A 23,960-nucleotide genomic window follows, 5' to 3' on the forward strand; every position below is an offset into this window, starting at 1 on the left:
TGCCATCAATAATTCCTTCATAAAACATGTGATGGCAAGATGTACAATATTACAACGATATATTTATAGAAGTCAGACGGTGTAATCACACTGATATTGTGCATTTTACGCATACCATACCACAGTTGGTGTTTGTGACGTCGCTGATAAATAAGGTATCTATGTCTGGGAAATTACACAGCGGCGTGTGAGACTGACTTTCTCTTTTCATCACGTGTCAGTGTTTCAAAACATACGATGCAGGGTCGTAGTGGCATAGATATCATACAGACATGTATATGGTTTCAGGTTTTTGGTCTTTTTTGAAGAAGGACATACTCAGCATAAATAGTGTATTGGTTCTATATTCTTGTCTTTATGTAAAGAATATACACTATAGGGCATGGCAGATTGTGCAATTCTAAAAAATATAAGCTTAACAATTTACACGACTGGCTAACTGTCCAACAACAGACATGATCTCCATACATTTTTATTAAGGTTGTATGTGCCTCGAAAGTGAAAGAGCTTTCCTAAACGAAACTTTCAATCATTCTCTCATCAAATTAAGAATACAAATTAGGGGTCACTCTGCAATTAAATTGAAACTAGAGAAACAAATTATCAAACATTTACCAATATCTGAAATGCAACATGGCCACCATCCATGTTTTAATTCTATGAGGAAAAACAAAAAATTCTGATTATCGAAAAACAAAGTCAAAATTCTTCTTACTCAGAGAGCTTTGAAATATGCCCCCACGCACAAATGGAAGATCAGAACAGAAAAAAAATTTGGGAGTCCAAATATATGTCCCAAGGGCACATTCTACCTTAAGCAATACTGACAAGGAGATATACATGTAGTCTTATGTCCATACCACTTTACTAACTACACATCATCATCGAGATGCACTTCACCAATATCAATAGCCTATCATTATTACTTGTACATTGCTTAGGAAAACCCTACATCATTGCATAAAATATAATCATAAAAGCAGACTTACGCAAATTATCACCTTTTGAATCACTAAATGATGAGATGGCAATTGGCAAGGTATTCTTCAAGCATGGGATGATTCTCTAATTACATATGCAAGCAAATCTTTCGGCTTTTTCCTCTATACTGTACACATGTATAATAATTAGGAAACACCCACTCACTCCAAACGAAAGGAAATACTGGTACTCATTCATAGTAGGAGCAGTGACCCATAAAGAATAGACCAGTAGCTGTTACAAGAGACTTAGAGAGTACAACGCAAAGGAAACTGCCCTGGGTACTTGAATGGACAATCTGTAAGCAGTATCGAATGCTCAAATGAAAAAAAAAAATGTTTTAAAAAAACACCCACTCAGATTTACATTTCAACAAGTGGTACTGTGGACACTATAGAAGCTATATTACCTTACACTTCCGGGTGATTGACCTAGCTTCTACTAATTGGATTGTACTCCACTGTCCTGGAAGAAAGTGAAAATGCACTCTAGTTAGTCAGAGCTTAGTGTCCTGGAAGAAAGTGAAAATGCACTCTAGTTAGTCAGAGCTTAGCAAACTGCATTATTTAGTGGTACGCTCATACCCTGACTGCTGAACGTCACCATGTGTATTTCTTTCCAAGGTACGGGGGCTAATGACAAACATTTTGAGTGATGTCAGACTTTGAGAGAAGGCAATGATGGATCACTGGAAACATCATATACATACAATGGAACTTTGGAAGTCAGACGTTTACCACAAGTTGTACAATGACTGCACCTGAAAGTTATTTAAAAACTACGTATTGACAGGAAGTTGCCATGCAGCCCTTCTACATCTTGTCAACATGTTTACTTTTCTTCCTCAAGAACGCTGCAAAATTCTTCAATCGTGGCAAATTACAGTAAGTGCCAAGGTTGCCTCTATGATTGAAGCTATCTACATACAATGAGCATGCGGTGCCAGGGAGGGTAATGACTCAATTGTATTCAGAGGTCGGACTTTCATCTTTTGGACCCCAATACACAGACAAAGTCAGAAATGAAGGATATTGTGACTGCCACATCGCATCGCGGTACATGTATCATAAATAACTCACCCAAAATGAGGGGGGGGGGGGGGGACAACGAGGCTGAAGAGCTTTCACAGTTTTGAACTTATTTTTGAGATTTCAGATTTGATTTTTGTGGGTTCCACAAGTCTAAAATTAGCAACACCACATCGCTTTTTCTACTCTCGTTTGCTGTAATTCATAATTTGCACCCCCTCCTTACCCTTCAGGTAATAAAAATAGATGACCAGAGGAAAGCCCCATATAGTTAATAGATGACGAGAAATGGTAATCACAAACACTGAATCCAAGATTCACTCATTACTAAGTCTTGTGGTGTTTACCAGAGTAAAAGTTTAATATACGGACATTCAAAAAAACACCCACTTCCATGTTTTCACTTGTTGCAGTTTTATCCCTCGTTTGAGATAGTCTGTATCAACTGCCAAGAGTGGCATTAACGTGGACAGTGTTGGACAGTGGAGCGGAAGGTACGCAAGCGCGCGCACCTTCAGTTGGATGGTTGGTGTGTGTGCTATCCCCGTGGTTAATCGTTAATGCATAGACCCTAGGGGCTATGGTTCTGGGTTTTTCACATCTATGGTTGGTGCAAGAGCACTGCAAGCATAGATAATTCGAGCGGATGATCTTCCTCTCCAATGGCTCTGGTCGAGGAGGTAGTAGCGAAAAATCTCCGGTTACTGTACCTCAATGTTTCGTACAAGGCAAGGGGAAATGAAGCCCTCCGAATCGGCCGTAAAAAAAAACGGCGTATGATCATCAGAAGCCACAGTCACTGTGTCTATGATTAGGATGTGCCCATTTTGACAATATTTGCATCGAGGACGCGATGAAAGGTAAACCATGGAGGTGGGTAAACGAACTTCTGTGGGTTAAATATTGATGTAGTGCCTGCCTCACATTATCATGCATCATGTGTGTCTCTCAAAGGGCAAAGCACAGTTACGAGTGGAGTGATACGTACCGGCCGCCGCGTACTATGCATATAATAACGCGGCGGCCGGTACGTATCACTCCACTCGTAACTGTGGGGCAAAGGTTGATCGGATGACCGAAACATGAGCACGTGGCGTGATAAAAGTGGTACGATGCGGTGGAGTGAAATAGAGTTAAACCGCGCGCGGACACTGGACTGTTGTCAAGCTTTAACAGAAGGGATAGATACTATAGGTATTGTAAACCGTAGCGTCGTGACACTGACAATAACAAAGGACAATTTCAACGCAGTTCCTATTTGGCCGATATTCCCGTGAGGCTGTAATTTCCTCAAAACAAAACGAAAAAATACGAAAGAAACGTGTGAGACATGCCATTTCTTTCTCTCACCTGAATATTCCACAAATTACTTCGACGGATCGATGATCTGAGCGCCCCTGTCGTAAATGTCTTCGTCTCGGTTCGAAGAAAAAATGCCGGTATATTGTATACTACAGCCCGGCAAACCAGAGTTTGTTGTTGTTCTAAATATAGTCTTGGCAATCTATCAAAGCGACGTCACGAGTCAGTCGCTGGTCGTGCGTCATGATTCATAGCTGTCTACATGTACATGATAAATGTTATTCTTGTGTTGAGAATATTTTATAAACAGTACACTATGCAAATAATTGCGGTGACAATTGACTGATTTATTTCCAAAATTTCTGATCAATGCAATATTTATAATATCAGTTTGTACAGAAAGGATAAAAATTAAAGATATTTGCAAAAAGATGTAACTTTACGGAATCTTTAGCGTACAGGTTTGTATATTCTCCCTACCACAGTCGAATCGATCACATGATTATATTAACCAATGAAATAAAGCCATTGTGAAACGCCCAAAATCGGAACACTCGACAGCAGTGGAAGGGGCCAGTGGACCGTGACATGAGGGAGGGGGGAGATATGGGTATTGAGCGGTCGGCTTGATTTCCTTTGACAATATTTGCATCTTTATAGACGAAATAAGACGCGAAAAAATTAATTTAAACCTTGAAATACAGAAAAAGCGTAAACAACCGTCATATAATCCTGCTCCCGACTGGCTCAATTTTGGAAGATCTGTGTTCTACATTCCTGCATTTTCTAATGTAGGCTTATGAGAGTTACGTTTAGCCATAGGGCCTAAAGGAAGAAAACTGTCCCCGCCTCGGAGGATTCAGTTCGATATATTATGGACATGCCATAGGCCAATATTTTAACAACTTGCTTAATACTAGTATTTATTTATCTCCGTGTCAAAAAAGTGACAAAGTCTCAGTAAAACTAACATTTTCAAGAACATAACTTGAAAACAAGATTCTACCAAGATAAAGTTGATGCGGAGCATTCGTTCACCGATATCAGATATCAACTTACACTACTCTAGAAGTACTTGTAGTGAACAAATATACTTGTTTTTGTAATTTAAATCGGGTTGGGATGAGGCCATCTAACAGTTAATCAATATATATATATATATATATATATATATATATATATATATATATATATATATATATATATATGCGCTAAGCAATCAACAGGAGTGAGGGTTTGGCGGGAATGGAACTGTTTATATTGTGTTGCAGGTGAGTATGCATATTCAAATAAGCGGTTGTGGCCAATCCGTGGCATTTTTAGGCCAACCGAATTTGAATGTGTCGAAATCGAAGATGGAATTCTGAAATATCGTCATATTCTTTTCTGTGATTGTCGTTTTAGAGTTGGCATTTCCAACATCGGATTTTACATGTAACGCCGTGCATTACGCGGCCAGCTTATATATGATGATGATATTAGAGAACGAAACGCGTATTAGCTCGAAATCCAGCACATATGCAATGTTCGCACGAAACAAGTGAGAATATGTAAGGACCATCGCTTTGCAATATGCTAGGAATAAATCGAATATCGAAATTTGGTGTAGAACAGGAAGTTAATTCGTTTGTCAATGTTTCATTTGTAAAGGCGGAGCCTCCTTTTAAAAGGGCGCGAAGCCGTGGTTGCGTTCACTGTGTAAGTGGACACCAAATAGGCAACACGCGGGCACACGCTCCAGAACTGCCACTTTTTAGTTTTTTTCCGGCCGCAACAGGGCAGAAAACTGCCAAGCAGTCAGCGCGAAGCTGCTGCCGACCGAACTGTGCGTTACATTCAAATTCTAACGCGACTGGAAGACGATTTTTTAGGAAATTCGAGCGTTGGTGTTGGGAAATCAATGACCGTTGGCGATTTGAACCGGTCGTCAATCAAACTCTCGTGTAAACTCTGTTTGCAGGACTAGCAAAAGGAGCCAAAAGTTTGAGATCAGTTTAATCAATTAATGTTATAGAAATCAAACATCATACTGGCCAAGTGTTTGACTGGGAGGAGAACTCCACTAATGCGAGAACCTGGGATTGAAAATTGCGGCTTTGATGTTGACCTTGACCTGGCGTCACAAGTCGGACGGCCATGCCAAACATAATAAGTTTTACATTAAATGTGAACGTTTCATTCAGGCATATTTAATTATAAACGAGTTACTCTGCTTTGTTTCCAAAACAGACGGCTTATGGTCACCATGCTCCCCCATCCCAATAGAGCTGTTATTGAGTTGCGTGTGCCAGAGAGGACAAAGTTTCAGGGTAACTACTTTACGGCTAGATGCGTTCCTTATTCAGAATAAAATAATTAATTGATGGGGGTTGATAAACATGGAATTGATTTGTAGTTCTCTACAGCTCGATGTCTTTTCTTACTTTCTTTCTTCACTTTTCCCGGGATCAAGAAGTGCTCTTATGTAACTATCTTCGACTGACTGCTGTTTTACATCCATAGCTGTCCTTGTGCCAGACTTTCAAATCAGCCTCAGGTTGAGTAAACAGCAGCTCAGCATAGACACTAACTTTGCAGTTTTATCAGAAAGTTCCACAAGGGCAGGAAGGAGCGCGCTTTTTACATGTAGACACCAGCTATTGAGGAAACCGTCGACAGTATAGGGGCGGATGGATGTTTAAGTTTGTCTAAAATGTATCAGTCTCAGTGAGACGGGATTATCACTAAAATTGGAACATTTTCGGGTCCAAACCAATATCGAAAATCGCATATCCGAAATAAGGGGCAGCGTATCAAATTGCAATATTCGATTTTGTTTCACGCATAAGACAGAACACGTCGCCACAAGAGCAACTACTTCATGCGCAATATTGCTAGTCAACACTCGTAAATATCAATTTAAAGCCGTTTCCACACAAATTTTTTTCTCTTTCAAACTAGAAAGATGCCTGGCCGCCAAATGTATCGCGCACCTCGCGCAATTTAAATTTTCGAATTCGTTCACAAAATCGCAGTGGTTTATGTAAAATTAGCTGGTAAACGTCATTTCCTTGGGTCTAAAATCTGTGACGAAATGCAATTTAGACATAATTATCATGTCTTTCTCTGATTTCCACATCGAAATATGGTTGGCCTAATAATGCCACGGATTGTGGCCAATGGCAAGTCAGTTATTAATGAGGAGGAATTTGCTTCGGTGTCTGCATTTTGAGAGGAATTCTGCTCGTTTGTTCAGGGATTTGCTATCTGAATAAAGTACATGGAGTTTTTCTGTTAGCAAAGGTTGCAGCTATATATATATATATATATATATATATATATATATATATATATATATATATATATATATATATATATATATATATATATAAAACGGCATGATTTTCCAACTTGTTCGCAGCTAGGCAATCAGCCTTTATTCCATGTCATGTGTTATTAAATGGACCAGCAACGGAGTTTGAGTAAATATATAGTTTTCGGTATTCATCACGGTATCAATTACCAAAGCAACTTAAAAGCAAAAACGGATTTTACTGTGACCAAGTTAGTTTGAAAAGTGGAGAAAAACCTTTCTTGGATATATACATATTTATTTATTAAGATTACATGCTGAACATTCCTACTGTAAAGTAAACCGTCGTTTAAAAATTGTGGATGAAACCAAAACTTCAGTTCCGTTAGGGAAACGCCCAAGTTCGATTTCATATCATATCAAAGCAGGCATGGACAGGCCTGTGTGTGATTACAAATATACATCTACAAGTATCGATGGCAAATCAGTAAAAAATGTTAGTTTCGCTATAGAAACGAATAAAAAAGAAAATACTTGTGTTCTTCAATTTTATCACCCAATAATAACATAAGCAACAACAAAAGTAGCAATAGTGACCAAGACTATAGGCCTACTATTCTCTGTGTTTTATCTTCTATTTCTGTGTCATTCAACAAAACAAATATGTCGATGAAGGATCACATAGATTTTTCTAAAGGATATGCCTGTCTCAGTTCTTTTGCGCCCCCACCAGGGTAATAAAATGGTTCACCCCTCAGTGGTGAGTTGTAAACATTCTCATGTGACACGATCGTTGCGCGACATGGTACATGTATGTACTGATGACACTCATATGTATCTCTCTTCCGTTTAACTTTTTTTAGAGTTCGAATATCAAAACTGTGACGAAGTGCATCATGCTGTCATCATTCATGATTTAAATCGTCACACACTGCTCGACATGAACCGACTTAGACTTGGCCAATGCCGGGCTGGCAACATTTAAAGCTTAAAACATGTAGAAGGGGCGCGGATTTTATGAATGAAGCTGATCACCCGGCACAGTGTAGAAAGCGCGGGAAAGTCGTTGCCCTTTGCCATCAATCATGGTCGTCCTTCCTTTGTAATGGCGTCAACGCAGTTGTTAAATATTTTACCCGGGACTGCTGAAAAACATAGGAACGACATCGAACGTCCTTGTTTGATTCACGAGAACTAAAGACACACAAACAAAATACACCCCCCTGCAAAAAAATTACCAAGACTCAATAGTATAGAGCCTAAGGCTGCGTTCACAAAAAACGATTGCGGGGGGGGGGGGGGCGGGGGGGGGGGGCGGAGGAATTCAGGGGGCTTGAAAATTTTTGGTTCGCTTTTGTGTTTTACATTTTCCAATTCCAATTTGTAGGTAATTCAATGAAAAATGAATACCATTTTTATGTCATCAAAATGTTGTAATGTTAGTAATAATTTAACAAAATCTAGAACCATTTGTCTCATTTCATGACTTTTATCTCGAAAAAATCTAAACGTGTGATTTGTCGTAAAAAACAAACGAGCCTAGTAACAGGGCAGAAGCTGCAACTGTTAATGATTTCTGCAATATTTCTATGCAATATAACAACTATAGTTTCTTGCTATCTCCCTACAGCATGCTCAAACACACAATATTTAGTTTGTCGACAAAGCCTGTATATATAAATATAAATATGTATTTGGTGATAATTTAATTGGAGTCCAGACTGACAGTCAGCTGTCAGTGATACAAATGCATGGTACACATACATAGGCTGTGATAGCAAGCTAAATACTTGACAATTCAACATGCTGCAGGGAGTAGAACAAGAACGCAGTTGTAAAACTGAACAAAAATATTGCCAAAATTATCAAAGTTAATACAGCTACTGCCCATTGGTAGTGTCACTATCATAAATGCTCTGCTATTGCAGTGTCACTGTCACTGCATACCTGAACAGTGACAGAGATAGCTCTGACTCTGATGTACATGGTAGTTGAAGAAGAGTTTGGGTCAGATGACGCTCATGACAGTGAGACATACTTGTACACAAGATCAGGCCAGAGAGCAACACATGGAAGAACACATAGGAATTTTTGAATTCTGGCAAATGAGAATAATCAAATCTTAAAGAAAAAAGATAGGGTCACCATGTTTGATTTTCTAAATTTTCACATTCTTGTTATAAAATGATACAGAAGTAAAACTTTGAACAGTAAATAGTAAAAGAAAAAATATGTGACCAAATGGAATTATTTATTTTTTTAACCAAATTTGCAATTATTACACCCAAAATTTCAGAGATTAAAACATTTATTTGACGGAATATTTAAACCTTCTAGTATTATCAATTTTGAGTAGCATCTAATCCATATAGGCCTATGTCTTGTAGTTTTGAAACAAATTTTTGGTAGGTCACTGTGCAATATTGCAATTAGCCAGAATTCACAATTTGCCTACTCTCTCATGATTGTCATGTGTGCTCTTCAGCAGGAGCAATTGACCTGGCCAGAGTTGGATTAACTTAAGTTAGCTTTTAGACTAATAAATCTAAAAAATTCACTGATGCATTTAAAGGACTTGCCTTTGGAATATGACTATACAAAGTGCTAATACAGGTAGTGTTGAACACCTGTGAGCAGAACGGCGCAATACATGTTTATTTTTTCTATGCTCACATCCTTTACAAATATGCGGCCTGTGATAGTGGGGGGGGGGGGCTTGAAAAATTTTGACCATATAGAGGAGGGCATTTGAACATTTTTTAGGGTACTTAGGGGGGGATCTGAAAAAAAAGATTTCAATCGAGATTCCTCCAGCCCCCCCCTCCTAATCGTCATTTGTGAACGCAGCCAAAGCTTCAAAGTTTCAATGAGAGTGCATTAGTAAAGGTCCGAACGAGGGATGGGGAATGGCCGATCCCCGTTTAATAGCATCAGATCTTGACAGAGGATAGTCAAAGTGCTGAGAGATTGTTTTTCGCGTTAAAGTTCAGAAATCTTTTATTCCAACTTTGACCTTCAGTTTTCCCTAAGTAAACTGCAGTTGGTAGCACAGTCCCCTGTGATCTATTCCGCTCTTGGACTATGCGCCCCATAGACATGTGTACATATGCTCTCAGGCATATGCTATGGGGCGAATAGTCCTAGAGCGGAATAGATCATAAGTGACTGTGGTCGGTCGGGAGATAGACATACACGGATATATTAAGTTGCTCACAGAATCCTTTAGATTACACACACAAACGTAACACACACAACTTAATACATACATACATACATACATACATACATACATACATACATACATACATACATACATACATACATACATACATACATACATACATACATACATACATACATACATACATACATCAGTGTTGGAAACTGGCCAAAATATTTGCCAGACATCAGGACTGGTAACTTTCAAAACTTGCCTGTCCTGCCAGAAAGTTGCCTGTCCTGAATTTTTGACAAATCCATTCATTCAAAAAACACAAAACCATTATGTACTTCAAACTGTAAACAACTTTATTTTCAACATGAGTATTAACTATGATCTTACAAACAAACTATTCTGAATTCCACTGTTTGAAATGAATTCTAATCCGGACTTGAATACAAAATTTCTACAATAACAAGCTGATAACACTCTGATTAATTAATTAGTTAATTCAAACACACTTTGCCCATATCGCTCAAACAGTTAAAAGGTTTCACGATAGCGGTTTTAACAAGAGGGAAACAATTTGTTTTTTAATTTGTCTCCATTTTATGCCACTTTATCGTATAAAACCAAGATGCAATCTGTCATCGAATTGGTACAACAATCAACCAAACTGAAAAGATTGCTGAGCAATACAGAAAACATCATCTGGCAAAGAAAATCAAAAACTGAGAGAGCTGCCATATAAGTAATCAAAGTTTGCGGCATGTTTTTATATAAACCAATACTCTCCTCAGACCAAACGGATTTCAAAGGCCGTCTACAGCAAATATTGTTAACGAAACTATGAAACCGGGGAATGGCTAAACACAGAGAAACAAGATTTATTTCTCGAAGCAGCCTTTCACAACATACTTTTCAAACACCGGAAAGCAGGCACCAATATCGACCCGAAATCTATTACAAAGTCCACGAAAAATTGACACAAAACTAAAAGTTCGGATAAACGATTTAAATGCCTAAAACAAACTAATCCTTGACAGATTAGTACAACATTTACTGTTAACATAACGAGCACTAGCAACGCTCAAAATATGCCCTAAAACAAAAATCCTAATAAGCGTCCAGAAACTCCTGTCGATGATGCTGGGTCATGTTAATTATAATATGACACCACACACCGGAATGCTCACTATAGAGTCAGTCAATATAGGGCTAACTCTTTCAATAACGAATCTGACTTCTCCTCCTCGAGGACGAAGATGACTTCATCACACAACCAAGCGGATGGGATACAAAACAAGAGAGCGACTGATGAAGGAACCCCATTTTTGGTTCCGAAACACCGTTAAGACGAATCACTCAATCAACAAACCGGTTTACCGGGGACCCAAATCACATGACTAGGGTCAAAGCACTATCGATTCACCGGTGTCTCGCCATGTATTCCACACAAAATAAATGCAATGATCCTTTTATTCACCATATCGTAATACTAAACAATCTTGGTAGAGCCGATGTGTGGAGTTGCCCTCATTTTCCTTTATATCCTTTATATCTTTATATCTTTATATATATAGCACTGGCTGATATCGCGCAAAGCTCGCTCAGTGTGAAATTTACTAGTATGAGCGACTTCCTGTTTACCCATGTTTACATGTCTCGCGTTCCGGCGTCACACAGTTGCACAGTTTCAGTAGCATAAGCGTGTCGAAGTCGGACGTATTGGTATACTACATTTCGTTTATTTTACACAACATCTAGAAGCAGCTGATCGATGAGATTACTGGGTATGCCGTATGGGCTACTATCGAGAGCCCGACACACGGACGTGGAAGTACAATTTTCCTCCCGTCCGACTGAAAAGTTACCCGTCTCGGACGGGAGGACGGGCAGTAGTTTCCAACGCTGCATACATACATACATACATACATACATACATACATACATACATACATACATAATGATACATAGATACATAGATACATACATACATACTACATACATACATACATACATACATACATACATACATACATACATACATAATGATACATAGATACATAGATACATACATACATACATACATAGGCCTACATACATACATGCATTAATACATACATACATTAGGTTGTAGTGGCGGGCATAAGCTTATCGACTACTGGATCGATAGATCGAGCAGAAAATCGATCTACTTAGCAGAACTACCCTGCTATTAAAGGAGCGCCTGTGGCTCACAGGCGTGCTGTTTACGGGTAGTTTTTTTAAGTATGGTTTATGCTACGTTCTGACGTTCTCTTGTGATAAGGCTACGGAAGAGAACGTCGGAACTCAGCATAAACTACACTTATACAAACTACCCAGTATACAGCTCGCTTGTGCTGTGGCTGTATAGCTTCAAATTTTAAAACTTCAAATTTTATCCAACAGTCTGTGTACGTACTGCAGTCGCTTTTTTTAAATTACAACGGAGGTTGCGAGGTATCTATCGTGTTCAACAGGAAAAACAAATAAAAGAATGTCATTTTTCATGTTTAGTTGAAATCTAGGGGAAGGAAAAGTACCTTTCTTATTTTTTGAAAACCAGTACTTGGTTCCCAGGCGGTAAGATAGCTGTGGAAACGCATCTATCTGTTGGCGGAATAGTGTGCGTATAATTAAAAGGTCAACCCCGCCACCATCGTCCGCTCGCACGGCTCGTTAGCCGTCTGATTTCGGGAAGCATCCAGCTGCCCGGAGCGGAGACCTTGGCACGCGAAGATGCCCCGCCACGGATATCCGTGGCGGGGTTGACTTGTTGATGATCCGCATGCCGCATAGCGACGCACGCTATCCCGCCAACAGATAGCTGCGTTTCAACAGCTAGCGGTAAAGGCTGCATTAAAAACCAGATATGAACTGTAAATGCTCACGTGTTTCATTATATATTGAGGTTATGTGTAAATTTGAAACTTTGCCACATGTTTGAAACTTCATTGAAATTATTATGATCACATAATGAACAATAATCACCGCCGATTAGGTCATGAAGTATACAAATATGTAATTAGCTGAAATAAAAATATTAAAGTTATTTGACTGCTATTATTGTATCACCACTTTATCTAGCAAGTGTAATTACTGTTGGCCAAGTCCTTCAAGCCATATATGCCGAGCTGTGAAAGCTCATTAGATATGCAAATTGTAAATTAGCTGACATGAAAATGTGAAATGACTTTCGATATTGTTTACCTAGTACCTGGTATAATCATCAATCTACATAGCATGTTTTGCCAACTTTGATCGAGTAAATCCCGGTATATATCCCTAATAAGCAAAGTTCATTAAATATGTAAATTAGGAATTGGCTTAAGTAAAAATGCTTAATGATTGTCAATAATATTGTATCATGGTATCTGTAATATGCGTAGCAAATTTTGTCAACTGTGGTCAAGTAAATTCAGATATATATCTCTAATTAGGAAGATCATTAAATATGCAAATTAGGAATTGGCCTAAGAGAAAATGCTTAATGACTTTCAATAATGTTGTATTGTAGTCTCTTTAATGTACATAGCAAGTTTCATCAATTTTGATCAAGTCAATTCAGATAAATATCCCTAATTATGAAAATTCATTTAATATTCAAATTAGGTTTTGGCTGAAGTAAAAATGTCTTTTGACTTTCAATAATGTTATATCACAGTATCTTTGATGTATATAGCAAGTTTCAACAACTACAATCAAGTTAAGTTAGATATATATCCCTAATTGGGAAAGTTCATTAAATATGCAAATTCGGAATTGGCTGAAGTAAAAATGCTTAATGACTTTCAAAAATGTTGAATCATAGTGGCTTCAATACATGTAGCAAGTTTCGTCAACTTTGGTCCAGTCATTTCAAATATATATCCCTAATTAACAAAGTTCATGAAATATGCAAATTAGGAATTGGCTGAAGTTAAAACGCTTAATGACTTTCAATAATGTTAAATCATAGTATCTTTAATATACATACCAAGTTTGGTTAATTTTGATCAAGTCAAATCAGACATATATCCCTAGTTAGGAAAGTTCATTAAATATGCAAATTAGCATTTATCTTTCATGTCACCCCTTAATGGTTCCCACTGCTGATATATCTTGGTGTGATCAACATTTGCAGCAAATCTCATCAAATTGTGTGTAGTCGTTTTTAATGTATATCCGTTTTTTCTAAAATCATTAATTATGCAAATGAGCAAAAAGTATGCAAGCCACACCCACCAAAAACTAATCAGTTCTTGCCATTTGCTAACTGAATATATGTACCAGATTTGATTCTGATCTGATAAGTCGTTTTTGAGATATCGGACCAACAGACAGACAGACAGACAGACAGACAGACAGACAGACAGACAGACAGACAGACAGACAGACAGACAGACAGACAGACAGACAGACAGACAGACAGACAGACATCGCTGCGACATATGCTCACGTGTGTAAACACATGAGCAAAAAATGGTGACGGGGGGGGGGGCGGGGAGGGAGCTTGAGAAATTGCGATTGAAATCTTTTTTTTTTTTTAGATCGCCCCCTCAATACCCTCAAAAAATTATCATATAGCCGCATAGTTAAAATGTATTAGGAAAGCGCGCAGTAAAAATTCGTGAAAGAATTCGTGAAAGAAGCAGGTTCAACTGCGTGATCGAAGGGGTTACCAACCCAGGTCAACATTCCAAATCGTACAATGTATCACTTTTGCATTGTTCAGTGCAACTTTGTATCCCTCTTGTCAGCTAAAATATCTCAAAATCAGACGGCGATCGATAACACCAAGAGCAACAATACATACGCTTGACCAGAAAAGTCATTGCCTCCTCTCTCTCTCCCTCTCTCTCTCAAACACACATTTCAAAAACAATATAGGTACAATTTTCAAATACTGGGATCTACTATGCATTTCAGAATTATTATTAATAATTGATAGTAATTCATCATCGTCATGATTTTATATGATTCACAAAAAGGATAAAAAACTTGCCGCATTTTATCTTGAAAATTGATATAAAGTAAATGTGATAGCAACACTCTGTATCTTGCCTACTGTAAAAATTATATACAATTTTTTGTCGTGATACACAGTCCTTGAAGTACTATGGTTGGTCTCTGCAAGAGGTCCATATATTTTTCTTTCACGAATTGGCAAAACATATTACCAATAATGTACCCTCTTCCATTTTATGTTTGCTTGATTGTTGATATTAATTTATTTGATTAGGCTACGATGGTTACAGATGGATTGTTTGCAATAAATTGGATTTTGGAATGTTAATCATTATTCATGGTAGCTGAGTCGCAGTGCAAGTGGTACTAGTGCCGCGCCGTCTATCGAACGCGCTCGGGTCAAGGGTCGGCGGTGATATCACTCCAGCCAGCAGGCAGAAACTAACTCACTACTGCGCAGACTCAAAGGTAACGCATTCAATCGCTGAGAAAACCTGGCCGTGGCTGCCAAATTCCGAATAGGTTGGTGCGAAATAGGAGAGATACAAGAGAAATTATTATAAATGTTTTTATTTTTTGTAAATCTCCGACTTGAAGTCTAGCACATGGAGTCAATACAATTGTTGACTCTTTCATAAACGATTCTGGCTTCTCCTCTTTGAGGGAAGATGGCCACCAAATCCTAAGAAGGGAATACAAAAAATTAGAGCAACCGATATACAGAAAAAATGCTGAAGTGTCGAAACTCACGTTAAAAGACAAAAATGTATCTTTACAGATGACCAAGGCAAATCAATAATAATAATAACAACAAATTTACTGAGTCTAAATATATTTTTATTTTTCTTAATTTTTTTAATATTTTAATCATCATCATCATCATCATCATCATCATCATCATCATCATCATCATCATCATCATCATCATCATCATCATCATCGGAGCCTGAGGACCCTATACGCAGAATACGAAAACTCCCGCTTGTCCGTCTGCAAATTTATATTAATAATAATAATAAACTTTATTTCGAGAACCAGCTCATAAGACACACTAAAAAAACTAATAAAAAAAAAGACTAAAACAAACCAACAGAGCGACAATTTAAAAGCAATCTCTGTACAATATTTTCCAAAAAGCACTATTAAGACGCACATACATAGACGACACAGCAGCAATTAATGGACTTTCACTTTTTTCCAATCTTAAATAAAACCTGGAACGCAAGGTGCGTTGCTTGCTTTCAAAGGTCATGATATTATTATTTATAAAAGTACCCGTTATACTCAATTTTCGATCAACCCGTAACAGGATTCTGAAAACGTTGTTGTATGCAACTCGGACATCATTTATGCATTTTTTCGCAAAGAGACGCCATAAATGCAAACAATACATAGTACAATATGCTTGAAACAAAGTTATTTTGATTGAATAGGAACAGTTCAAAAATTGACGAACAAGAGAATTGGCATTGACGCTTCATGTCGTCAATATCATTACCCATACAATTCAAAATTACTGCAAGGTATGAATGCTTATCAACAAAAGACAACTTAGTGCAATTAAGGTAAACATGAGGGATATGGACAATTTTAAGTCGATCTGGAATAACGGCAAGGCATTTCGATTTTTTCGGATTAAAGATAATGTCGTGAATAACAGCATAACTAGAACACGTTTTCAAAAGGCTATTGAGACCTTTAACAATTGGACAAATCAAAACAATATCGTCAGCATATAACAGATGGTTAATGCACATACCACCAACGTGGCAACCAACTTTTGTATTGATGAGCAAATTACTCAGGTTATCAATGTATACTGAAAAGAGACGAGGAGATAGAATACCACCCTGTCTAACACCATTGCGAACTGGGAAACGTTCTGATAAAACAGACCCCTATTTAACACGAAACTCTCGATGTCTGTACCAATAAGTTAAGATTCTAACTATGAAAACAGGTAACCCTCTATCAATCAATTTTCGAAATAATGTCCAGTGATTCACTCTATCGAACGCCTTAGTGGCGTCTAAAAAGCAAAGAAACAAAGGGCTATCGTGCCGATGGTAAAAATCAACAACTTCTTTCAAGAGAAAACACACATATCAGTTGAGTGATTTTCTTTGAACCCGAATTGGTGATCAGAGTTCAAGCAACCTGTCACATTTGTTAAGAATCAAAATTTCATACACCTTGGAAATAACTGTAGCAATGGCGATTGGACGATAACGCACATCACCATTTTTGTTTTTAACAAGAGGGATCAAAGTGGTATCAAGCATACGGGAAGGTAAATACCCATGAACATGTGAAGCAGTGAACAAGATAGAAAGGAGAACATGAAGACGATGATGTGCATATTTCAGATGCTCCGCCACTAAACCATCGGGTCCAGAAGCTTTGCCACTTGCTAGCCTAGAAATACACTCACTGATGGCAGTTGGAGAAGTAATCATTTCATCATCAAAAGTAGTTATAGAAAAACTATCTTTTACAAAGGATTCATTACTACAGTTTGAAACAGACGATAGTAACTCTGCAAAATGATCACGCCACATTTTCGCTATATCATTATGCCCGTTGCAACCTCCAATAGAAGAAGACAAAAGTGCAGACTTATGTTTGCTACTAGCATTTTTCCAAAATTGCTTAACATTTTTGTTTGAAAGATTGTCAGCCAGAGCATCCGCTCTCATCCGAGACTCGTTATCTCTGCACATCTTAAACATTAATTTGAACTTAGCACGAGTCTTTCTCATAAGATCGAAAATTGGACCGTACCGAGGGCTGCCACTTTCTCTCCACAAAAGGAAGGCATCGCGGGCAATGGAATGATACTCTTTAACATGCTGATTCCAACCAGGATAGATTTCTCTCTGCATTTAGAATAAGACTTACTGGAGATGGAGTGTGATGAAGCCAAAGATAAAGCATGCTCAATATCATCATAAAGTTTAGCAATAGACGAAATATGAACAGGGTCTTTACAATGCGGGTTATGACAGGTAAAAGCGTCCTTGTTTATTTCAATATCACTCAGATACTTGTTTGAACAATTAAGGTGGTTGGAAAGGCTATTTTTGCACCAATTCTTTTCTCAGAGTTAATGTCAAGTTTCAAGTGTTAGAATCAAGATATTTAGTTCAAATTTTCAGGATAACTCCCTTAGTTAATACTTTCTCCAAAGAATATAAAAATTGTATATTTGCACCAGTAAATATTAAAATTTAATTTTTCATATTTTTTTTACATATTTGAATTTAATAATAATTGGATAGTATTAATATTACCAAATTAGTTATAAATATGTTGACACTATTTATTGTAAGATTTGTACGGCAGGATTTGTAAATAAAATTTGTTTTTATGATTTTACATGGGTTTATATATCAAAAAATTATTAAAAATTCTTTCAAATTTCAAAATGTGATTTTTCAAAAAGTACTTTAAATACAGGAAAATTGTGCAGTACAAATCTTATCTGTAACCTTGTTAATAGGCTGTAAAAATTCAATGTCCATATCTCGTTTCAAAGTTGGATTAAATTGGTATAAAATTATGTAGGAAAACTGTTATTCTGTCAAAAATGTTGAAAACAAGCCATATTTGCACCCCTCTTTTGAAGTCATAGAGCAGTTTTTTTGGTTAATCTCACTTTTGACACCTCTTTGACACTCAAAGAATCAAAAAATGCATTTACAATAGCAGTCACTCACTCAGAATGCCAGCACCGCCTTGTCAAACTTTCCTGAAAAACAGCAAATAATGACTTTCCCTTTTCAAACATTATTAAAAGCTAGGGGACCTCTACCATAGTTAATACACTGAGGACTCCCCAACTTCTTCTTATTTGGTCAGTTTTTCAGAAGTTTTAAAAGGCTATAACTCTGCAATGCCTTTGTGCCCAAATGTCTAGTTTTTTTATTCCACAGAGAATGTTGACTACTTTTATATTTTAATAGTTTTGTTGAAATTTATAACTGACGCTCTAGCCTTTCCAACCACCTTAAAGTAACAATGCAAAGACTCATTATCGATTTTCGACCAATCAATGGGCCTTGAGAAGTTTTGCTCACTGGATGAAAAATCATATTTTTGAAGAAAATTCATATTACAAGACACATTCAGTGGAAAATGGTCGGACTCGAGAAACTCATGAAGAATCTTGATCTCATGAATACTACTATGCGCTCTATGAGTGGAAATACAATGATCAAGCCAAGATGTTGTATGATGAGCCTCGCTATAATAAGTAAAATTACTCTGTTTCCACCTAAAAGTTTAACATCTGAACAAATTAAATCATTTGCATCACAGAAAGCTTTCATCTCATTACCAAATTCAGAGTTGATATCGGCATTCCAATCGCCTATGACAAACACACTATTAGATGGAGAGTCATCGATACAAGTATAAATTTTGGCTAAATATTCAACAAAGAGATGAAGATTATCACTACTAGAGGTCGGCATGTAAACATTTAAAATTGCAAGAATACCACCAGAATGAGAAATCTCGAGGCCAATCAAGCGACTGTCATTAAACCGTTTAACTTTAACGGAATCAAGGGATTTCCTCCACAACACTGCGACACCTCCGTATGGACGACCTCGGTGGAGACCGACTTCCTCATCCATGGCAGTTTCTCCAACAGCATAGAAATCACTGTTTATCTGTGACAATAAGCTGAGTTCAGATTTATTCAGCCAATGTTCCTGAAGAAGACAGACATCACTATTTTTACAAATGTCATTGACTGTGCGCATTGATGATTTAATACCACGACAATTGTATGAGGTAATTGAAAGTTTATCCATGATGATTAATAATATTTACGGATGAGAATGCCCATAGGCCATGATGCAGGATCAAGAATACGACTAACCGACTCACGTGTGGTTTCAACAAGAAAGGAGGCGTACGTATCGTATTTTGTCTTTAATTTTTCACATTTGACACTCATTTGTAGCGAGCTTTTCACAAACCGTTGCACGTCTTGAGCAGTAGTCGACGGCGCCAGTCTTGTGACAAAGACTTTGAAGGTTTGGTTGGTGTTAACAACTTTAATGGCGCAATTTTCACCAGCATTTGCAGTGCCAATCGATGGTACAGGGCGCCTCTTACGACGACGGGTCACAGTTGTAAAACCGGCCGCATTGGAACCTGTGTGGTCAGAACTGGACACCGACTGCATACGTTTATCGGACCCCCGGACAAGAGCACTGTCAGCCACGTTATTGGGTATAATTGACCCAACAATATCAGCATAACTGCTGGAAGCAACATTGTCTTGCACTCTCACTGTAGAATTCCGATCGACCGTGTCACCTGGAGCAGCTACTGGCTTCCGAGTAACATTGACACCTGTTGATTCCGCGCATACCTCAATGACACTAGGACTGTGTGACACAACGTCAGTGTTCTCATCATTATTTATTTGCGATTTCATACAAATTTTCAAATTGTTGACTTCTTGGCGTAGGTTCTGCAAATCTTCAACAAGTCCATGATCAGATTGTGAAGGAGTGTGTGACTCCTTCAACCGAGTTATTTCTCATCGAAGAGATTTCAATTCTTTGAGTAGCACAGAAATGTCAACATGGGTGATATCAACTGCAGGCAATATACCCAGATCCTTAGCAACAAAACAAGGCAATGCTGCAGATTCGCACTCATGGACCATTCTGATGTACAGTATTCCGCGCGTAAACTCTTCTTGAGAGTTCGATGACTCCTATATTAGTATACCACACCAGGGGGACACACACCGATACACTAGTAACATGTCGAGTTTCATTACTTTTCGTCGTGATAGGTGTAGGTAAATCTTCATTCAAACTGCGAAATGATGATAAACATAAAACATATATCTCAGAGGTTAAATCAATCAAGATGTGCCAATTTTAAGCCATTTATTTGTTTTCCTTCTGCATCATAAAACCACAGAAGTGCATAGGGTAAGCGACGGGGCGGAGGTCACGTATCAAAAACAAAGCACCGCGTTCTCTATTTGCTTTTATGAAAACCTTTAACTCTAAATATACGACACTAGTGGTGGTACAACTTGCATCTTTTTTACTCTCCAGTCAAACTAGTGTTAGTGTATGAATCGGAGGTTTGGGGGCGTTACTTATTTAGAAAAGTAAGTTCAAAAAGATTTAATGATTACTTCCTGAAACCTAACGGTGAATGTGAGATTGTTCAGATGAAGGCATGCAAACATATTCTTGGTGTTAATAAAAGTGCATGCATCCATGCCTGTTTGGGAGAACTTGGGCGTCTCCCACTTCTGCTATGTATTATTGTTAATGTGAATAAATATTGGAGTCGTTTAGAAAGCCTTTAAAACAATAGTCTCCTTGCCGTAGCATTTGAACTTGAAAACAAATTACATGAGAAGGGTCAATCTACTTTTTTAGACTTTGTTAAATCTGTCTTTGCATTCTGTGATTGTTTTCACTTAATGAGAGAGAAGAATTGTAAATTGTCTACAGTTATTAGGACAGTGAAACATTCCTTGAAAGAAAAGTTTGTTGAAGTCTGAAAGAAAGCCATAGAAAGTAATGAGAAACTAACTATTTATTGTAAAATTAAAACTGTTTTCAAATATGAGAAGTATCTGTCTTTTGTACAAAATCCTTTTGATAGAATAACATTAACAAAAACAAGAATTTCAAATCATATTTTCCCAGTTGAAGTAGGTCGTTTAAGAATATTCTTAGAAACCTTAGACTTTGCACTTTATGCAAAAGAAATGTTGGAGATGAATTTCATTGTATTATGATTTGTCAAAGTGCACCTGCACAAGGTTTAAGAGATACTTACTGTATTTCTATTTTTGAGATTCAGGCTCAGCTGAAACATTTTGACAAGATGTCCTTCTTCAATTACATAATGTCTAGTTCAGATGATTCCTTTGTGCATATTACTGCAAAGTTCTTTAATGAGCTGATGAAAGCTTATAACATGTAATTTTGAGATGACTTTTTTCATCTCTCTCTTGCGAAGTGTTTTCGATCTTGTAATTCTTTTGTTTTTGTATTTCTTTTTATGCCAATGTACACGGCTAAATAAATAAATAAATATCAACGACGTTCGAAAATGGTGTCAGGCAGTAAATGGAAGAGCGTCACCGACGCGCTCGACCGATCGAGTGAAAATTACAGAAAAGTGCAAATTCTGCCGAAAATCGAGAAATTAGCAAATGAAAATATTATAAATTTAATGACATACAAATTAGGGGTTACCAATTTCAATTTTTTGTTTTGCAAAAATCACTGTAATTAACCATTCACGACCGGTACCTCGAAAAGGGGTAGCGACGACTGATGGAATATTTAAACTTTCATCTTTCTCGCGAGACTGAAACGAGAGTTTAAAGAATCGCAATTTTAGTCAAATTTCGGGATTTTTATCACAAAGTTTCTTTACCACCATATTCCTGAAATCGTAGAGAACCTGGAGCCCCAAATTGACACCATTCTTCGACCTAAAGCGCGAGGTCGGGGCAAAATAAGAAACGAGATCCAAATCGTGCAAGTCGGAAAGAGTTTAGTAAATATAGGAGTAATAAATATGATAATGTTTATTTCTTTAAAGCGCACTACACATACGTCTCAGTGCGCTTTACACATTTAAATTGATAAAATACCAGCAAAGCATAACAAACTAAAATGTAAAAAACAATCAAATTAGGCTAAAAACGTACATGGTTAAAAATGATGAAAATTTCTGCAGAGTAAAAACAGTCAAACTACAAAAAACATTATTAAAATTCTACAAAGTACCAGAAAACGTTAAAATAAAACAAGCATCAGCGGTTACGGTAAAATGGTGACCCTTCCAAAACATTAGTAATAGTGCTTTACAAAAAGGTGAGTCTTTAAAACGCGTTTAAAACAGTCAACGGACTTGGCATTACGAATTTCAGGGGGCAATGAGTTCCATAGAGAAGGTGCGCAGACAGAGAAAGCTCTCTGCCCATATGCCTTGTTGAACATTCCACGCGGTGGCACTACGCGTAAGGAATCACTCGATCTGAGATCTCTGGCAGGGGTGTATATCTCGATCAGATCCATGAGATAAAGTGGAGCAACATGATGAACTATTTTAAAGGTCGTCAACAAGATTTTGAATTTAATTCTAGCTTCTACGGGCAGCCAGTGTAGATCAATGAAAACAGGTGTGATATTATCAAATTTACGAGTACGCGAGACAAGGCGAGCTGCAGCATTCTGAAGTGATTGAAGGCGTCCGAGCTGAAATTTCCCAACACCATACAAAGACTGTTGCAGTAATCCAGCTGAGAAGTAACAAATGCATGGACCATCTTTTCTGTGGTGGGTCTGTCCAACAATTGACGGATCTTGCCAATTCTACGCAATGCATAAAATCCATTCTTACAGATGTGGCTGTTATTGGTCTGACATCGAGCCGTCATGGGTAAGTTTCACACCGAGATTGCGAACTGTAGCAGAAGGGGCAATATCTGACTCCCCAATCCTTAACCCTTTTCCTGCCAAGTCCATATTTCACCACCAGGTCAAGATGGTTAAAATTAACGAAACACTACGTATTCTATATGATTTATTTTAACATAATACCGTACATTTGAAGGCTGTTGAAAACATAATACTGTAAAGTTGATTTTTTTTGGACAAAAGATGCTATAACATACCAAGCCAAGTGGGTGAAAATACGTCATGTTTTGGCTCAATACCGCTTTTTACTGACTTGGCTGATGGGGAAGTGATACAGTTATTACTGTCTGGCAGGAAAAGGGTTAAACTTGAAAGTTTCACTGCATCGGATCTGAGACGAGACGAAAACTGAACAACCTCTGTCTTCTCATCATTAAGTATTAGCATATTGGATTTCATCCAGCAGCGGATTTCGTTGGCGCATACCTCGACAGAAACTCGAACTTCATCAGGTCTGCTACACACAACATAAATCTGTGTATCATCCGCATACATCATAGGATTAAAACCATGCTGGACGATGATGTCTTCAAGTGGTGATGTGTACAGAGTAAAAAGAATCGGACCCAGAACTGAGCCCTGAGGAACACCATACTTCATGTGTGTACTAGCTGATGCTGCAGAGCCAACTTTGACGCACTGATTGCGATGGGTGAGATACGACTTGAACCACGATAGAGCTGTACCTGTGACACCAAACCGAAATTGAAGTCTATGAAGTAGTATCTCATGATCAACTGTGTCAA

At 37.7% G+C, this 23,960-nt stretch overlaps 1 protein-coding gene across 1 annotated transcript in view; it reads right to left on the reverse strand.

Annotated features, from left to right (window-relative positions):
• LOC139121725 (long-chain-fatty-acid--CoA ligase ACSBG2-like) overlaps positions 1–1,587 on the reverse strand; it is a 40,249-nt gene extending 38,662 nt beyond the window's left edge. Inside the window, 2 exon segments of the mRNA XM_070686847.1 lie at positions 1,391–1,446; positions 1,566–1,587. The gene's annotated coding sequence lies outside the window, so the exon portion shown is untranslated.
• Between the last annotated feature and the right edge of the window lie 22,373 nt (positions 1,588–23,960).

This window comes from Ptychodera flava, chromosome 21 (genome assembly GCF_041260155.1).
Source record: "Ptychodera flava strain L36383 chromosome 21, AS_Pfla_20210202, whole genome shotgun sequence".
NCBI lineage: Eukaryota > Metazoa > Hemichordata > Enteropneusta > Ptychoderidae > Ptychodera > Ptychodera flava.